The 18504-nt window shown below is 40.0% G+C and overlaps 1 long non-coding RNA gene across 3 annotated transcripts in view; it reads left to right on the forward strand.

Annotated features, from left to right (window-relative positions):
* Positions 1 to 2115: 2115 nt before the first annotated feature.
* The window catches only part of LOC138955204 (uncharacterized), a 52209-nt gene continuing 35820 nt past the window's right edge, over positions 2116 to 18504 (forward strand). For all 3 annotated transcript variants that reach the window (XR_011452140.1, XR_011452142.1, XR_011452141.1), the window contains exons 1-2: positions 2116 to 2274; positions 6069 to 6131. This is a non-coding gene — a long non-coding RNA (uncharacterized lncRNA). The remainder of the gene's footprint in view (positions 2275 to 6068; positions 6132 to 18504) is intronic.

Here is an 18504-nt window from a genome sequence, read left to right on the forward strand (position 1 = left end):
CATGTTTTATTTGCTATTTACAGCTTTCAATACATCTTTTTCATATTTTACAAACAAAATCATTGTCGTCTTTGTAACTGAATGAGCAGCAGCAGTGTTGCATGTTCTAAGCGAAATAGACTTCGCACGTACACGGGTTTATTTTTCTCAAGAGGTTTGCTGAAAGCAATTTTACACGTGCTTACACGTGCACTGTAAATTGAAGTGTTCCAGGCGGGCGCAGTGGCGTGGTGGTAAGACGTCGGCCTCCTAATCGGGAGGTCGTGAGTTCGAATCGCGGTCGCTGCCGCCTGGTGGGTTAAGAGTGGAGATTTTTTCGATCTCCCAGGTCAACTTATGTGCAGACCTGCTTGTGACTTAACCCCCTTCGTGTGTACACGCAAGCACAAGACCAAGTGCGCACGGAAAAGATCCTGTAATCCATGTCAGAGTTCGGTGGGTTATGGAAACACGAACATACCCAGCATGCCTACCCAACGAAAGAGGAGTGAAGCTGACTATGCTCTCAGAGTATAGTGTGGGGAACCTACATGGGCAAACGAGCTCACACGTAACCAGACAATTCTGGAACGCTGGAGAAGAAAAAGAAGAAGTGTTCCACTTTTGAACACACTTTTTGTATCCAGATGTGAACAATGTGCTACATACTAAAGTACAGGGTGACCCCAAAAAAAGAGTACCCAAACAAACTTGAACTCGCCGCATATGAGCATAACTTTCCTGAAAGACAAGCTAGAACGCTAAAATTTGGAGCATTTTCTGTGCAAATCATGCAGAGGCTACTTGTGTGTGTAAATACATTTTTATTAAGATTGCTTTATTTTTGTTCAATTTATGACGTTTATGACTTTTCAACTGAGTTGTTTGGGTACTCTTTTTTTGGGGTCACTCTGTACAAAACTCTACTAGCAAATGTAGCACACATGGTTACACGATATAGTGTGTATGGGTGCTACTTTTGCAAGCATAATTATATAGTATCCAACAAAGTGTTCACAGCTGGTTATCAAAATTGTGTATACGAGTGGAACACTTCAGTTAAAGGGGTAGCCTAACTCAGCAGCTAATACATTGCCCTTTTATTTCTCGAGGTGTCTGAGTACTTCCTTGTTTTGACGAAATAACGCATGCTCGTGTTCTTATGATGCTATCAAATCATGAAACTCCAAACAAACGTAATCCTATCACTGACTTGGACAGCATATGACTCACAGTGCTTCCCTTTCATTGCATAGCTCTGTTCATGTTGGCTGTTAACAACGATGTTCCAATAAGCACATGTTTTTGAAGCAAGCCTGTGTTGCAGTCACACACAATACGCTTATTATTCGAGGTTCTTCCTTGTGCGACCCGATTCAATGGATATGTCTATTCTTTTCTACAAGGACGAATTTTGTTATTGAGTTAAAACTAGCCTGCCGCTTTGACGAATCTCTCTTTGTCTCTCTGTCTCTTCGTCTCTATGTCCGTCTTTCTGTGTGTGTGTGTGTGTGTGTGTGTGTGTGTGTGTGTGTGTGTATGTGTGTGTGTGTGTGTGTGTGTGTGTGTGTCTGTCTGTCTCTTTCTCTTTCTCTCTTTCTCTCTCTCCCTCTCTCTCTCTCTCTTACTCTCTCTCCCCTTGTGTATATGTGTGTGTGTGTGTGTGTGTGTGTGTGTGTGTGTGTGTGTGTGTGTGCGTGTGTGTGTGTGTGTGTGCGTGTGTGTGTGTGTGTGTGTGTGGGTGCGTGTGTGTGTGTGTGCGTGTGTGTGTGTGTGTGTGTGCGTGTGTATGTGTGTGTGTGTGTGTGTGTGTGTGTGTGTGTGTGTGTGTGTTTTACTGTGTATGTGCAGAGCGATTCTGAGAAAACTACTCAACTGATCTTCATGGAACTTAACCACGATTTTGTTTTCAACATGATATCATATAACGCTGTAAAAAACGGAGAGACACCGCAATGTTCACCAAAACACAGTTATTCACACAAACAAACTGGCGTAAATGTGACACACCTGAGATCCAAACTTTCAGGTGGTTATAGAATCTTCGTTGTGCAGTGCAAGCAAAGGGTAGTTATTTATAACCTTGACACAGTTAATATGAGCGAAGCTTAGAGTCTAGTCACACAAAAAAACAGGTGTGTCACATTGACGCCATTTTGTTTGTGTGTATTTAACTGTGTAGTCTAGCATTTTGCCATTGCGTCAGTTCAGTTCGTGTGAATCTTGAGAATCGTTAGTTGTTTATAGTGTGCGACGACAGTTCCATACGTCAACTTCGTGTGCATCACAGACAAGGTAAGCGCTCTTGTTTTCTCGAAGGCTGTTTTGGGGAACTGTTAGCGCCTGGCTGCCAATGGGTTCGAAAGAGTACCTGGATTACGCGGTACAAAACTAGGGTGCAGGATTTGTTTTGTTTGCTGACGTGTGTGTAGTTGTATATCTGCACACTGAACGCAACATTGTTAAGAGCATTTGGTCCCCCAGCAGCAATTACGCTTCAAGAAGAACACACACATGAAGCACACACTTTAGGACATGATCGAGCCTGTGGAACCGCTTTAAGCCACACATTAACACGTTCCCACTTAGAGGACACATTTCTCTGTCTATTTCTCTCCCGATGAGTTTTACAACGTTGAAGAGGACAAGGGTAGTAACCGCCGGTTATACGCCTTATTATGTTGGCCGGCCATTATTCAGGGCAATCAATGAAACAAGCTTAAGCCCTCAAATGGCTCATCATCGCAAAAACTAACAAATAAATTATTATACTGGGGTTAAACAGATGTTTATATCAAAATGTCTGTGTGTGTGTGTGTGTGTGTGTGTGTGTGTGTGTGTGGTGTGGTGTGTGTGTGTGTGTGTGTGTGTGTGTGTCTGTCTGTGTCTGCGTGTGTATGCATGTATATAATTTCTTGGTTAAAACTTGTCTAAATTTCTAAATTCTTTCTTAATAAATATCAATTCTACACTTTGGCCTTAAATCAAAGTGTTTCCCTTCACAGATATCCTCTTGGGGTTGTCAGATGAGGGTAGTCTCCCATGCCAACAGAAGCTACCATTCAGAGAATGGTTTGCTTCTTAGTTGGATACCATGGGTTGACAACTCTCGCCATCAGTACCACCTGACCACTGATGAGACACAATAGTGTCGAAACACGTGTCTGGTCTAGGTACAAATACAATGGTCCTCCTCAGGACTAGATTACCTTGCGATACGTCCCCCACAAAGGGACTTTGCTCTGTAAATCTCGGTCCCCCTTGAGGAGGGTCTGATGCTCCCAATAGGCTGTCTGTGAAGGGATACTTATTTCTCTCTCTTTCCCTGCTAAGAGATTTTAACAATTCTCGGAAGAAAGTCTCTGCTGACTGTCAATTGTTTCTTTCACCATTTCTGATGTTTTATATATATATATATATATATATATATTTGAGAGAGAGAGAGAGGGAGGGAGAGAGAGAGAGAGAGAGAGAGAGAGAGAGAGCGAGGGAGAGAGAGAGAGAGAGAGCGAGGGAGAGAGAGAGAGAGATAGAGAGAGATAGAGAGAGCGAGAGAGAGAGATTGATTGATTGATTGATTACACTTTATTACAGAAGGATGGAGATTTTAGGCGTTGCCTAGTCTTACAATCTGTCCTTGCTAACTAACATGAATACAAAACAGACATGAAAACATTATAAGAGCAAAAGAGGTTGACAGCAAAAATAATCGTACATATGATAATAAATGGCATTTAAAGGCAAAGAAAAAGTTGTAGTATTTGATACTATTAAATACAATAACAGCAATAGAAATATGAAAATAGAAATAATGGTAATGATGATGAAAAAAAAACGGATGATGATAAGCAAGCAACAAACAGCAAGTCAAGTGTACTCAAAAGTAAAGTACCAAAAAAAAAGAAAAAAAAAGTCACGAGCACTAGAAACATATGGTCCAAATGAAACAACAACGGCAAGCAAGCAAAATAACAAACAGTAAGTCATTTGTCAAAAGATACCGACAACATAGCAAAAGGAAGAAAAGAACTACAACAAAGGATATACCAACACAACAGTAACAACAGAAACAGCAACCCTGAAAAGAGACTGCTATAAGATAACCGGTATGTATGATAACATTAGGACGGTTTAATACATCGGATTAAACCCATTTTGAATCACCACTAGGTTACGATAACGGTGGAACGCTCCACTTGGAATCAGATTTGAAACAAATGTCTGTGTATTTGCTTTTTAAAGGCTTTGACTGATGGAATATATTTTAATGCTGTTGGAAGTGAATTCCACACTGATGACCCTGAAAATGCAAGACTAGACTTGTACAAATCTAGTCGGGGGCGAGGTGGAATGAATTTACTAGAACCATACCTGTTGGTTGCTTTTTGAAACAGCGACAGAATGTACTCTGGGACTTCCTTGTTCATAACTCTAAACATGAATAATGATTTATTCAGTTTAAGCTGCTGGTTCAACGGAAGGAGGCCAAGCAGTTTCAGTTGTTCGTCAGTAGTGACCGATGAGTTAGGTATCATAAGTTTAGCTGCACGACGATGGAGAAAATTCAGTTTGATCATGTGAACATCACTGCAGTTGTCCCGTAACGTAGAAGCATAACTTAAATGCGAAAGAATGTGTGCATGGTAAAATAATTTAAGAACTGAAGTGTCGACATAATATCGTAGCTGCGAGAATAAGAACATGTTTCTCGACAGCGTTTTGTTTATATTGTTTAAATGACATTTCCAGTTTAGCTCAGAATCTGTTGTGACTCCTAGAACCCGATGTTCACGCACTTGCTCAATCGGTGATGATCCAAGGTTAAGCTTTAGAACAAGTGGGGCCAGCTGATGTTTCTGTCTAGAAGTGATTACCATACTTTTGGTTTTTGCAGGAGGAGAGAGAGAGGGAGAGGGAGAGAGAGAGGGAGAGGGAGAGAGAGAAAGAGAGAGAGAGAGAGAGAGAGAGAGAGAGAGAGAGAGAGAGAGAGAGAGAGAGAGTGTGCGCGTGTGAGTGTGTGTGTGTGTGTGTGTGTGTGTGTGTGTGTGTGAATCTTGTGCCTCTGCTTTGGATATGTTTCTGGAATGTTCTTGCATCATTTGTTCTTTAAGACGTTCTTCACATTGATTGGTTGACAAGAAGTCAGTCTGTGGTATCGTGAAATATGCCATGCTAGCAAACACACAGCAAAACAAAACAAGCACACACATGTTGTTTTTGGTGCAGTATTTGATTTATTTCGCAAAAGCCTTATCAAAAATTGAGTCAAAGAAAATAATGGGGAAAATGTCGAAAAACACAATTGAAACAGCATCAATGTAAAAACATGCATTCCAAACATGCAGGATGTTATTTTCCCCCAAGTCCTTTTGTCTAAAACTGTAAACTATCTGTTTGTTGTTGTGAAGCAGACACTTAAACAAATGTTTGTTTTGAAAAAAAATACAACAGACAATTGAATACATGTCCTTGTTTCTTGTATTGTCTATACCTATATAATTGTCTTCATGATGTTTGTTGTTTTTATTTCATATATACAAGTCTTGATGGACCTATTTTATTTCACAATAGTCTGAAGGGCAAAGAAGGTATATTTTAAAGTGTGTAGTCATTAGGTTTGTACCTTATTGTTAAAAAAAAGAATAATATTCAGCAAGCTAAATCTGAACATCAGGCATACATTTTGACATTAACAAAATGAGATAGCAAACTGTAATTGGCATGTAAAAGGTATGTATACCAAGGCTGTCTACACACCCCGAAGACACTTTATACATTAATGTTGTTTTTTTTTAGTCTATGCATACGTGTTGTTATCTTTGTTAATTTCAAAGCACATCTTTATGTAAAATATGTATCGGTTTGATGGGGGGAAAAGTGTTATTAAATGACATGACAGAAACAATAAGCTAGAGGCCGACCAAAACAATAACGTATAAATAGGACATTCCTTTTAAAAAGTTAGCATGCATATATACACCTTTTACAAGAAAAACAACTAATGATTTGTTGTCAACATGTTTAAGTGTAAATTGTAAAATGATTCTGCTTACACAACTCAAGTGACACATCTAATATATTTGTTTCAGATTTCCAAATATGTATTCGAACAGAACAAAGAGCCTACACATATCATATATGCAAAAGTAAAGGTAAGTGTCTTACACTTGTAAAACTAAACCGTATGAATGACATAATACATTATAATGTAATCACTGTATCCCTCTCGATCATTGTTTTTTTGTGTGGATTTGTTCTCACTTAAAGGTAATTACTGGTAGAAAAACTAAAAACGTGTATGCAATAGTCATACAACCTCTGCATGACTTAAAGACTGCACTCCACAGTATAATTCTACAAACTCCTTTACAACTTGGCAACAAAATAATAATGCGACAATGTTGACACCTCAACACAAGCATTAATGCCCGTGTCATTTCCTTCAAACTTGCTATGCCGTTTAAAAACAGCCATCTTGGCTGTCTTGCACACCTTTTAGATCAAAACTTTTTTTCTAAAGATGTCACATGACCCCTGCTTAAATAAGGGTACTGTCAAAATCGACCTGACAAAAACGAACGGCTCAAATCAAAAAGCGACAAACATTTGCAATAGGCACAACTTGGCTCTTCATATACGAGGAAAAAGTCAACATAATTATCTATCCAGAAAATAGCTGGCTTGCATTAATCCAACAAAATACAACTAAATCGGACATATAATATACACGGTATGGACAAGAAAGAATATGAAAAACAATGTCCGTTCCTTCCATTATCCACTCAAACACATAGACCCTGCCTTGACAAGCATAAGGTATACATACACATATCAAAGCAGCTAATTGCTGTCATACAATTGTTTTTCAATAAGAAATATACATTTTAAAAACCGATCATATTGAATAATTTTGACATTCAAAAACTCGTTCATAAATCATTTTCAAGACAGAACAAAGAAATGGCAAAGCTTAAAGGTTTATAACATCACATAACATCACTTAATGAGAGTGTGTCATTGGCATCACGCACAAGTAACACATTAGTGTACAAATCACATGTTATTTACACTATCTACAGAAGTAGAATGTCAAAATTACCACCATCATTAAGTTTACTACAAAACCACTCATCGCAGTGTGTAAGAGACAACAACCCATGTAAACCTGTTTTTTCGTTTGCTTCTATGAAATTTAATTTAACATGTTGACGGTTGAGTATTGTTTGTGGTCAATTTAAGCTCAGCATTGACATTGAGTATCAGTGATGTCAATCAAATGAACAAAATAATGATAAATCTGCAATTCCCTATTCAACGTAATGTATGTGTTTATAGCTCTTCTTTTGATTATTTGTCTTGAAAGCCCAATGGTTCTTTGTTACATTTCAATATTTCACTGTGATTCTGTATTTTTCTGTCGCGGGTTTTACCACATCATTAAGACATATTTAGGAAAACCTAATTTTCTATGTTTCTGTTTTTAAATTTGCATGAAGAGGTGTTCTTCCTTCCTCAGCCATTACAAAAAATACATAGGTACGCTCTTGTTCCACACAAAAAGAAACTGATGGTCGACTCATGTAACAGTTGATTTAATCATTAACAACCTTGTTGCAATGATTTAAGCACACACATCGTGTGTAGGTTATCATGCCTTGAGACATTGAATGCTGTCAATCGATTAAACACTACTTTATAAACAAAACAAAACAACAACAACAACAACAACAACAACAACAACACCAAATGATACAGTTTTCAAACAAAATATGCTCCAAATTTCAGCTAATGGCAAATCATAATATCCAAATAATACAGTGTAGGACTATCTCTGTATCGCAGACTTTGTTATTGAATCCTTTAGTAAAGTCGCATTGCAAGTTAGCAATAGTTTCTTGTAAAGAATAATATAACATTGTGTCAATGAAACAACAAATAATTTAGCCTTTTAGCTTGCTGGCTATTGCTTGCGCATAATGTTCTATTTGAGGATTACTTCAAGTGCCCTGAGCTACATTTCTGAAGAAATACTATCATCCAGTTGTGAGAAAAAAATATCTACTTTTAAGAAAGTCTTTTATAAAACATAACATTGGAATTGTTACTAATAGTGACCTAACATTTTTCTCATTACAAGTTTTGTCCTAGCTTTGGTTGCAAAAGGTAGTGTGAAGCTTTCCGTCTGCTTACAACATCGTCGAACGCTGAAGAAGAAGAAATCTGCTTACAAGCAAGATGTCTAAATTTACAAAGGCACTTCTTGTGCAAAAACAGCTTTATTAATCTCGTCTTTTTAAACTGACAGTTTGGTAAGCTGTCAAGACATTTTTTTTTTAAATCCAGTGCGCTTATTGCTTAGGTGTGTTTAGCATGTCGACTACAAAACAAATGAAATCATATGGTGTAAATCCCCCAGACGTAATCCACCAAGTCTTGAGGGACCCTGTTCTGTTACTGTTATTCTTCTGTCTTCATCAACTGGCACTCCATCACGAAGACTGAAGTCATTCTCGGGCAGCTAGGTATTGCTCCTATGCTTGGGAAGAAAATAGAAACATAACTTTGCATTGCTTGATGTGGCTAAACATTGTGTCATTGTTTTCGGTCTGAATTGAGAACATGATTAATATACACATCTAAGAGAAAGATAAAGAGAGAGAGAGAGAGAGAGAGAGAGAGAGAGAGAGAGAGAGAGAGAGAGAGAGAGAGAGAGAGAGCATGAGAGAGAGCAAGTGAGAGAGAAAGAGAGAGAGAGATAGATAGAGAGAGATAGAGAAAGAGAGAGAGAGAGAGAGAGAGAGAGAGAGAGAGAGAGGGGGGGAGAGAGAGCATGAGAGAGAGAGCACGTGAGAGAGAGAGAGAGAGAGAGAAAGAGAAACAGACAGACAGAAAGAGCACGCGAGAAAGAGAGAGAGAGGGAGGGAGAGAGAGAGAGAGAAAGAGAGAGAGAGACAGAGAGAGATTGAAACTGAACAACATTATAAAGGTTTCAGACAAAGCCTAAACTTACACCCTGTCCCTAATAGAAACACAAAAGCAGACACACACAACATTTATAAGGCTTTCGTATTCTACTTATCAAGAGAAAACAAAGTTTGGTAAAGCACAATGCAACACATTGCCTTTGAACCATTGAGTCAAACAAAAAAAACATGAATTTGTATTAAAACCAGACTGTTAGAGGAAAACAATTGCTTACATCAGTTGCAATTGCAAATGATTATCCAGTATTGTGCAATCATAGATTTGAAAAGATCAGATATTATAAATATTGCATTCAATAATCGAATACATTATCAGATTCATGCATCAACTGGCGTCTACATATTTTCAAGATAGCTATTATACGTTATTAGTAGTGTTGACCAAAAACATGACATTTTACACAGATCGAGAGAGTCAGTATTCCTCCGCGACCGCGACAGCTATATTAACACTTGCATAAACCCGAATAGCGGAAAAGCCACTTCAAAACTACTACTTCGGTTGTCGTCTTGGAAAATAGTTTAATTCTAGGTTGTATTTTCTAAGCATCGTTTGTTTTAAACGATTAAAACATGTAATCAACCCAAGACAGATAATGATGAACATGTTTGCCTAATATCATGTGGTTTGTCCACTATGTGTGCATTTTGATTTTTAAACACACAATTGTACTCGCACATCTGTTCGTCGTTAAAAGAAATGCCCTGTATTAAATCCTATACGCTATTTCGATGACAAGTTGTTGTGCAAATAGTTGCGGCGCCAGCCCATAATTCACACAAACTACTCAAGGATAATGTGTTTCTGCATAATGTAGAGTGTGTGACCTTTTAAAGTGAGAGACAGTTTAGAGAGAGAGAGAGAGAGAGAGAGAGAGAGAGAGAGGGGGAGAGAGAGAGAGGGAGAGAGAGAGGGAGAGAGAGAGAGAGGCTCAGACTCAGACTCAGAACTTTATTACAAAAGGATAAAGGTTTTAGGCAAAGCCTATTCTTCCAACCTGTCCTTTATACAACACATAAAGACAGACGCACATTACAAATATAAATTCAATCATATAAAATACAGAAATACATTGTACAGAATGCAACACAGTGTGCATTTAAGGAATTACATAAGGAGAACTCAAAAAATTACAAAATTACATTGACATAGTTATACCTTTCATTTGGGAATAAGTTGCTCCGATCAGCTACACATCCGTTAACATTAGTACAAAATGTTTAACAAAATAGCAATCGAACAAGACATTTCATTCACGAATGATGTGTGAACGTGACTGTCTCTTAAACATTTTCACTGAAGTTTCATTTCTTATCTGTTGGGGTAAGGAGTTCCAGAGAAACGCTCCCGAGAAGGCTAAACTCGATTTGTAGAGGTCTATGCGAGGTATGAGAGAGAGAGAGAGAGAGAGAGAGAGAGAGAGAGAGAGAGAGAGAGAGAGAGAGAGAGAGAAGAGAGAGAGAGAGAGAGAGAGAGAGAGAGAGAGAGAGAGAGAGAGAGAGAGAGAGAGAGAGAGAGAGAGAGAGAGAGAGAGAGAGAGAGAGAGAGAGAGAGGGGGAGATGGATGGGTTTATCAATAGTTTGTGTATGCCATCTTCATCATGCAATATAGTTACGATTTACTTTACTAACCTCGATTGGTCGCCTAGGTCTCGCGTTCCTCTGCTTTCTTTTTGATGTCATCAACGTCTGTGTAAAAGTCGTCGCATGCGTCTCCAGTAGCTTTACAAATATTGCCAAACACAGATCTCATTATAGTTGGTTAAAGGGTGTGAACCATTACAATACCTCGTCGCGATATAACCTTCGTGGTTGAAAACGACGTTAAACACCAAACAAAGAAAGAAATTACAATACCGTATACGTACTGTTCAGCTTTGTGAGGTATGTCTACCAGAATGAACATGTACAAGAAAAGCGAATAGAAACTTCCTGAACCAACTTCTGACGACCACGTTCTAAATGTATGACAAGAAGTTACTCGCACAAAACGATAATAAATATAATTGAACATTATGTTGACAACAAGGGTACTACACTCTACAACATAATAGGAGCAATACAAAAAGAGCATATACAAACCTTCGTTGACATCTTTACTGGGAAGGTCGTTGACTTCAGCGTAATCACCCTCCTCTTCTGAAAACAAAACCAGCAAGACATATAGTCAACAATAATACAGTTGTAAACTGGCTTTGCTTTAGAACTATCAAACAATATTCCAGAAATACATAGAGACAAAATCTCATGACAACATACCACACACACAGACAGAGAGATACATACAGACCGACAGACAAACACACAGGCAACATCTCATGACAACATACCACACACACACAGACAGAGATATACATACAGACCGACAGACAAACACGCAGGCAACATCTCATGACAACATACCACACACACACAGACAGAGAGATACATACAGACCGACAGACAAACACACAGGCAACATCTCATGACAACATACCACACACACACAGACAGAGATATACATACAGACCGACAGACAAACAGACAGGCAACATCTCATGACAACATACCACACACACAGACAGAGAGATACATACAGACCGACAGACAACCACACAGGCAACATCTCATGACAACATACCACACACACAGACAGAGAGATACATACAGACCGACAGACAACCACACAGGCAACATCTCATGACAACATACCACACACACTGACAGAGAGATACATACAGACCGACAGACAAACACACAGGCAACATCTCATGACAACATACCACACAGTGCGGAAACAGGCCTAGTTGTGTCAACGTCAGGAATCTCTGGCAGTGGCATCTTAGCACGATTGCTTTGGGCATCCACTGAAACAGGACCAACTTGATTAAGATAAGGCAATGCCATATCAGTGGTGTGAGTCGTCGTCAGAAGCTGCCATACAAGAAGCAACACCCATCTTTTTCTGCATGTGTGTGTGTTCGTGTTTTCCAATGCACAGTATAATGATGTATTTATAATCAATTGAAACAAAAACACATAAACACAATTACATACAAACAACTACATGTATAATCATCATCTTGGAGACTCTAAATCAAAGCGATCCCTGCAATTGTCGTGCTTTGGAACATGAGGAATATGTCCCGTGCAAAACATCGCTCAGACTTGATAACAAAATGATCCCCAGCAATGTTAGTCTTCTGACTTGCATTACGACGATGTTTTGTGGTATATCCTTATAAATCTTCAGGCTCAAAAAGAAAATCGATACATTCCTTACGGACCACACTATATACTAACAGCGTAATTAATGCTGCATGATCTTGTTGTTGATGTTGTTGTCGTTGTTTTCATGTAGTGAATGTAGCTATTACCGTTGCTGACGTCTTAAACTTACCATGTTCTGGCGAAGCACAGGCAACAGCCCTGCTGTCAGCAGCACTCACAAAGGGCTCTGGGGGCAGCGGCATCTCCTCACGTTGTTCAATGTTCCCTACAAACGTCCACAGTGTGCTATCAAAGCATCGCTATTCTTTGCTGGAGTGAATTCGCAGAAACCTCTCTATGGTTTTCTAAGCAAATAAAATGTAAAGCAGTGAGTGCATGTGACCAATACTTCTCACTCATCTCTGAACGTGCCAGTATCAGGAACACAGTTCAATCAAGTAAGTCTGGAACTGTCAGATCAGTTTCTGTTTCTGTCTACATACTTCGCAACCATCAGTCAAAACAAGTCATGAAGTAAGATCGTGTACTGTCAGGGCCAGTTCATCATTTAACGTCTGCTACCCAGTCTCCAGGGCGCATGCCTGGGCTGAGATGATAAGGAGGACAGGCTGTAGCCCACGTAGTAGGTCCCCCCTCTCCACGTCACTGATGTAGTCCAAGGGAAGGGCAAGAGCCAATACAGCTTGGCACCAGTGCCGTCGTAGGAGTTGCCGGAACTGAAGAGGTTGGCAAGCAACAACAGACCGCCTTAGGGACTCCAGCTCCGGATTTTTCCTCAGGGTTTACTCCCGAAGCCTATTTCCTGTGAGCAGGTATGGCCGCAAGGCAGCGGAAGTTTGAAGTCATGGTTTTCCTTCCCTTAGACGAACTGCCCTCCCAGGCTAAGGAGTTCCGTCTGCCCGAAGCTACCTGTTTTGAGGCGCCGGTGACCCCCCTTCTTCTTGTCAGTTGAAACAGTTTCGCCACGTGAAGGCCCGGAGTTGGGCTTTGGTTGTCAGACGCTATGTGCGACGCACGCCATTGGGAGCTTTTACCTGTTAGTGGGAGTTTATCCCCACTCCCACCCCCGGCTGTGACAACCTTTACCCAGTACAGTAATGAAATTCAACGGCTTTGGGTTGTTGTACGACATGCGCACTTAAAAGTCAGGTGGTTGCGGGATCAGTTTCACGTTCGTTATTTAACGCTTTCAGTTTTAACAAAACACCAAGAGACGATTCGCTAATACCTGCGGCCGGGGCTTTAACGTCCTCTTGAACTCTTTTTGAAGTCTTTTCTCACATGCGTACATCCACAGAGACATGCATAATTGTATAGTCCCGCGTTTGTGAACGATCGCAAGCTAGATTATGCATATATTGCTTATTCTCAAAATACTTATTTTTCTTAAACATAAAAATAAAAATGTAGTGACATCTCAAAAAGACCAAGCACCTGCAACAAAAAGGTTGACGCTGCTGTTCCAAAATGGTGCAGTCTGCACAGGAGTCCTCTCTGGAAAAGCAGACGATCCAGCAGTGTCCGACCCCAGTGACTCTCCGTAGATGTCGTTAGTGATCATGAGGCTGACATTTGACCCCTGGTAGTGTGCTTTCGGTAGTTCTGAGTGCAATACTTACACATTAACATGCTTCCATTTGAAACTTCGAGGTCGTCATCGTGGATTGACGCCCGACCAACGCTAATACACTAGTTAACAGTTTCAGCACTTACATGGTACAATTAAAGAAGGAAAACTCACGTGATACCCAAATCGATTCTGGTTGGACGAGAAATTTCGACGAGCAACCGCTGCATCGTCTGCTCAACGTGATGGAAGCAATTGAACGGGACGGTGTGTTTTCCTCTACGTTATAACAAAAACCTCACGTTACATCCAAATTAGCGATGGCGTCAACATGCTGTGCTATTGGTTGCAGTAATGGCAGTAACCGACAAAATGGTGGTCGGAAGATTGCAAAATTCATTACGTGCCTCGACGGTCGTTAGTGTGTGGTTGCGAACCACCATTCAGGTGGGCATTTGTTATCGCCAGTGTGTCGTGTTTTGGCAAACTTTTAGTGCGACTGATGTGAGCCGAATTTATTGGGGAAAGTTCAATGAATGCAAAAAGGTATGCCAAATATTAGTGTGTCATGTTTCCTTTGCGTTGGGTTGTGGTGAAATACACAGCGGTTATCTGTTTGCGAGTTGCCTGGAACACGGTTTTTTTTATAACAGCTCTCGATCTTCACATATTTTGTCATGTGAATAAGAACAAAACAAGTTCGTCAAACATATTTCTTATTTTATCTGCATTGAATGAATTTACAGCGTCCTTCTTGTTAATTGTTTATTAATACAGACTACTTGTACTGAAGAAAATGTTTCCCTCTTTCAACCGGTGGAGTAGTGCGCCGGAGTAGTGTCCCTTGCGTAGAAATGTGGGCGAATAACATGATCTGCGCATGCGGTGAAATCAGCCGGAAAAGGAAAAAGACATAAACATGCCGAAAAACGATATGCGCATCACCCGGAAAAGGAAATGGGTCGAATCTGCTCGCGTTAAAAGAAGTGCGCATGTGCGAGATCTAAAATGGCCGCGGAACTGTTAACTGGTGTATTGAAGCCCGACGGAGCGAAGCGACGGAGGGATTCAATTAGACTTTGGTTGGGCGTCACTCCACGATGAAGGCCGAGAAGTTTCAAATGGAAGCATGTTAATGTTATTGTAATTCAATCTAAAGACGATCTCTTTCCTGCTTTCATGCGGTTGTAAACAGACAGAATTGGTTCTGTTCTGTTCACACACTACTTTCAGTCCACCTACCTGGAAGGGTGTCTCTGTATTCCTATCTTCTCATTCTGTTCCTTGTTTTGTTTTCTTTCACATACATTTTCCCGCTTTTTACGGGTTTCTGTACAGCAAACTCTAAAACAAATTCTTTTCATCAGAAAAGCGATCTTTGGAATTGACTGACGTAGTCAGGAAGAATTCATGCATCAACTTACGTCACGTATTCGACGTCATCACTTTGCATAACTTATGGTCTGGGTATTTCGTTGGCCTTCATAATTATTTCCTACTTGTAAAATGACCCTCAAAGGTACCAGAGACTAGTTGAGGTTGTATCAATGCGCCTCGCCAGCAGGTTGTTAATAGATTTTTTAGCGAGTGTTCATCGACAATTAATGACCTGTAATGTTTAATGAGTTGGGGCATTCTGACTGATCAAAGGATCTGTTTCATTAAAACGCCAACTTGATTGAATAGCAATTACACATTAATATGCTTCCATTTGAAACTTCGAGGTCGTCATCGTGGATTGACGCCCGACCAAAGGTAATTGAAGCCCGACGGAGCGAAGCAACGGAGGGCTTCAATTGTGACCCTCCACGACGGTATGAGTCGCATGTCACCTTTGCATGATTTTCATATTTTTACATTTTCCTGAAGAGTTTTTTATGCTCAATCCAGTGGTGAAAACCGTTTTAGAAAAGAGCGAAAACTGTTTGAGTTATAAGCCTGTGACTAAGGTGACCCTCACACTGTTACCAGACACTCCCCGGACTTGTATTAAGCCTAGCGCAGAACCGCGCGAGGTGACATGCGACTCATTTCGTGGTGGAGGGTCACAATTAGACTTTGGGAGAACGTCAATCCACGATGAAGACCGAGAAGTTTCAAATGGAAGCATGTTAAAGGTGGTCGTCTACATTTTTTTTCAATAATCTTATGGTTAGATTTCGCTAAAAAGTTATGTCAGATGATGAATGAACCATGGGGAAAAAAGTTATAGAAAAAAATATGTAAAAAAAGATTTTATTTTTGGGTAGCGTGACTCACGCTTCCAATATTTTGTTTTCTGTTTGCTGAGAACATGTGCTTTGCCTAAAAATACTGACCAATCAAATTCATGTCACTATGCTTATAGCCACACCGGAGCGCTGTCCACGCTTTTTTTAAACGCACGAAATGCACGGGATTTGAGAGGAGTTTTGCGCTTGGCATTTTCCAAATAAGGATATCCTACTATGAGTACTACGCTGGAATACTACAATGAATTTTCAAACGGCTACACTGGCTTCGTCTTTCCTGATCGAAAGGGGGTGTATTGTTGATATTTGTAGATAATAGACTCTGCATTTTAATGGTTAAATGGCGATTTCGGTATAAAAAATGTAGACAAGGACCTTTAATGTTATTGTAGTTCGATCTGACGACAATCTCTTTTCTGCTTTCATGCGATGGTAAACAGACAGAATTGGTTCTGTTCTGTTCACACACTACTTTCAGTCCACCTACCTGCAATTCGCAAGGGTCAAGTCCCAAGAAATATGTCTCTGTATTCCTATCATATCACTCTGCTCCTGTTTTGTTTTCCTTTTACATACATTTTGACGGGTTTCTAGACAGCAAACTCTAAAACAAATTCTTTTCATCACAAAAGCGATCATTGGTATTGACTGACGTAGTCCGGAAGAATTCATGCATCAACCTACGTCACATATTTGACGTCATCACTTCGCATACCTTATGGTCTCGGTATTTCGTTGACCTTCATATTTCCTATGTGTAAAATGACCCTCAAAGCTAACCGAGACTAGTTAAGGTTGTATCAATGCGCCTCGCCTGCAGGTGTTAATGGCTTTTTTAGCAAGTTGTTATTGACAATTAATGACCGGTAATTTTTAATGAGTTGGGGCATTCTGACCAATCACAGGATCTGTTTCATTAAAACGCCAACTTGATTGAATTACAATAATACTTGCTCTTCTTTTACAAACGAACAGACACACACACACACACACACACACACACACACACACACACACACACACACACACACACACACACACACACATACAAACACACAAGCAGCACACGAGGCATACTCACCCTCATTTATACTATCTCTCTTTCTTTTTATCTCTCCCTCTTTTTCTTGCGATGTAGACTCTTAGTATACTCAGTCTATATATGTAATATGTGCGCAAAGACAGCAACTTATTAAGACATAGAAAAGTGCAACAACTCGAACCAACCATAAAATCCCTCTTTACCATGAGTGTGCCAACACAGATCAATGATTTTCAGCATAAGAAAAAGTATGCAAACTATCAAGGAAATGATGAAAAGCAAGATAGCGAGAGAGAGAGAGAGAGAGAGAGAGAGAGAGAGAGAGAGAGAGAGAGAGAGAGAGAGAGAGAGAGAGAGAGTGAGTGAGAGAGAGAGAGAGAGACAGAGACAGAGACAGAGAGAGACAAACAAACAGAGCTAGAGAGAGAAAGAGAGATAGAGAGAGAGAGAGAGAGAGAGAGAGATAGAGAAAGAGAGAGAGAGAGAAAGCGAGAGAGAGAGAGATAGAGAGAGAGAAAGACAAACAGAGCTAGAGAGAGAAAAAAAAGAGAGAGAGAGAGAGAGAGAGATAGAGAGAGATAGAGAGAGAGAGAGAGAGAGAGCCATCCTTGCCGTTGCGATGAGGGTACACATATCGTCTGTGTTCACCAAGAGTGAGAGCGCTGCTGTGGGCACTAAAATAAAATGACATGGTAATGATGACGATAATAACACACACATACACACACACACACACACACACACACACACTCACACACACACACACACACACACACATAAATACACAAACACACACAAACACGCACACACACACACACATACACACACATACACACACACGCACAACACACTCATACACCACACTCAAGCGCACACACACGCACCTACACACACACGACACACATAAATGGGATACCGAAATACAAACGAACAATAAACACATTAGACTGTTCAAATTGGTTCCACTAAACAGAGAGAGGACATGGTTTGTCTCTTCTACCCTTCTGCAAAACAGATGCACTTTTAACAACCCATAGATCTAGGCGTAAACACATACAGTGAAGAATAAGACATTACACATACCATATTCTTTCACCTGCAACAAATAAATAAATGAATGAGTGTGTGGATTTGTCAAGGAATTTGTATGATGTTTAGGTGACCTGTAAATGAACAGAGAAATGTATGTTTTCTTTTCTTGGAGATCAATAATGATTTTGTTATGGTTTGGTATTTAGATGAAAAGTTGTTCCGGAAAGTTGTAGTAGGTTTGAGTGGTTAGACGTTTTCCGAGACTGTTCTATTTACCTTTTGTTTTAGTCTCCTAAATTTGCATAGGTATGTTTTATGTTGTAGTTTCGGTTAGCAGTAACAGTGTTTTGAAGCAATGTAGGTAGCTGTCATCCCTACGGTTTAAATTATATTGCTGTTTTGTTCTGCAGGCGGCAGAGAGCGATAGGGAAGCATGGCGAATGGATGTGTTTATGCTT

This window comes from Littorina saxatilis, unplaced genomic scaffold, assembly GCF_037325665.1.
Source record: "Littorina saxatilis isolate snail1 unplaced genomic scaffold, US_GU_Lsax_2.0 scaffold_497, whole genome shotgun sequence".
Lineage (NCBI taxonomy): Eukaryota > Metazoa > Mollusca > Gastropoda > Littorinimorpha > Littorinidae > Littorina > Littorina saxatilis.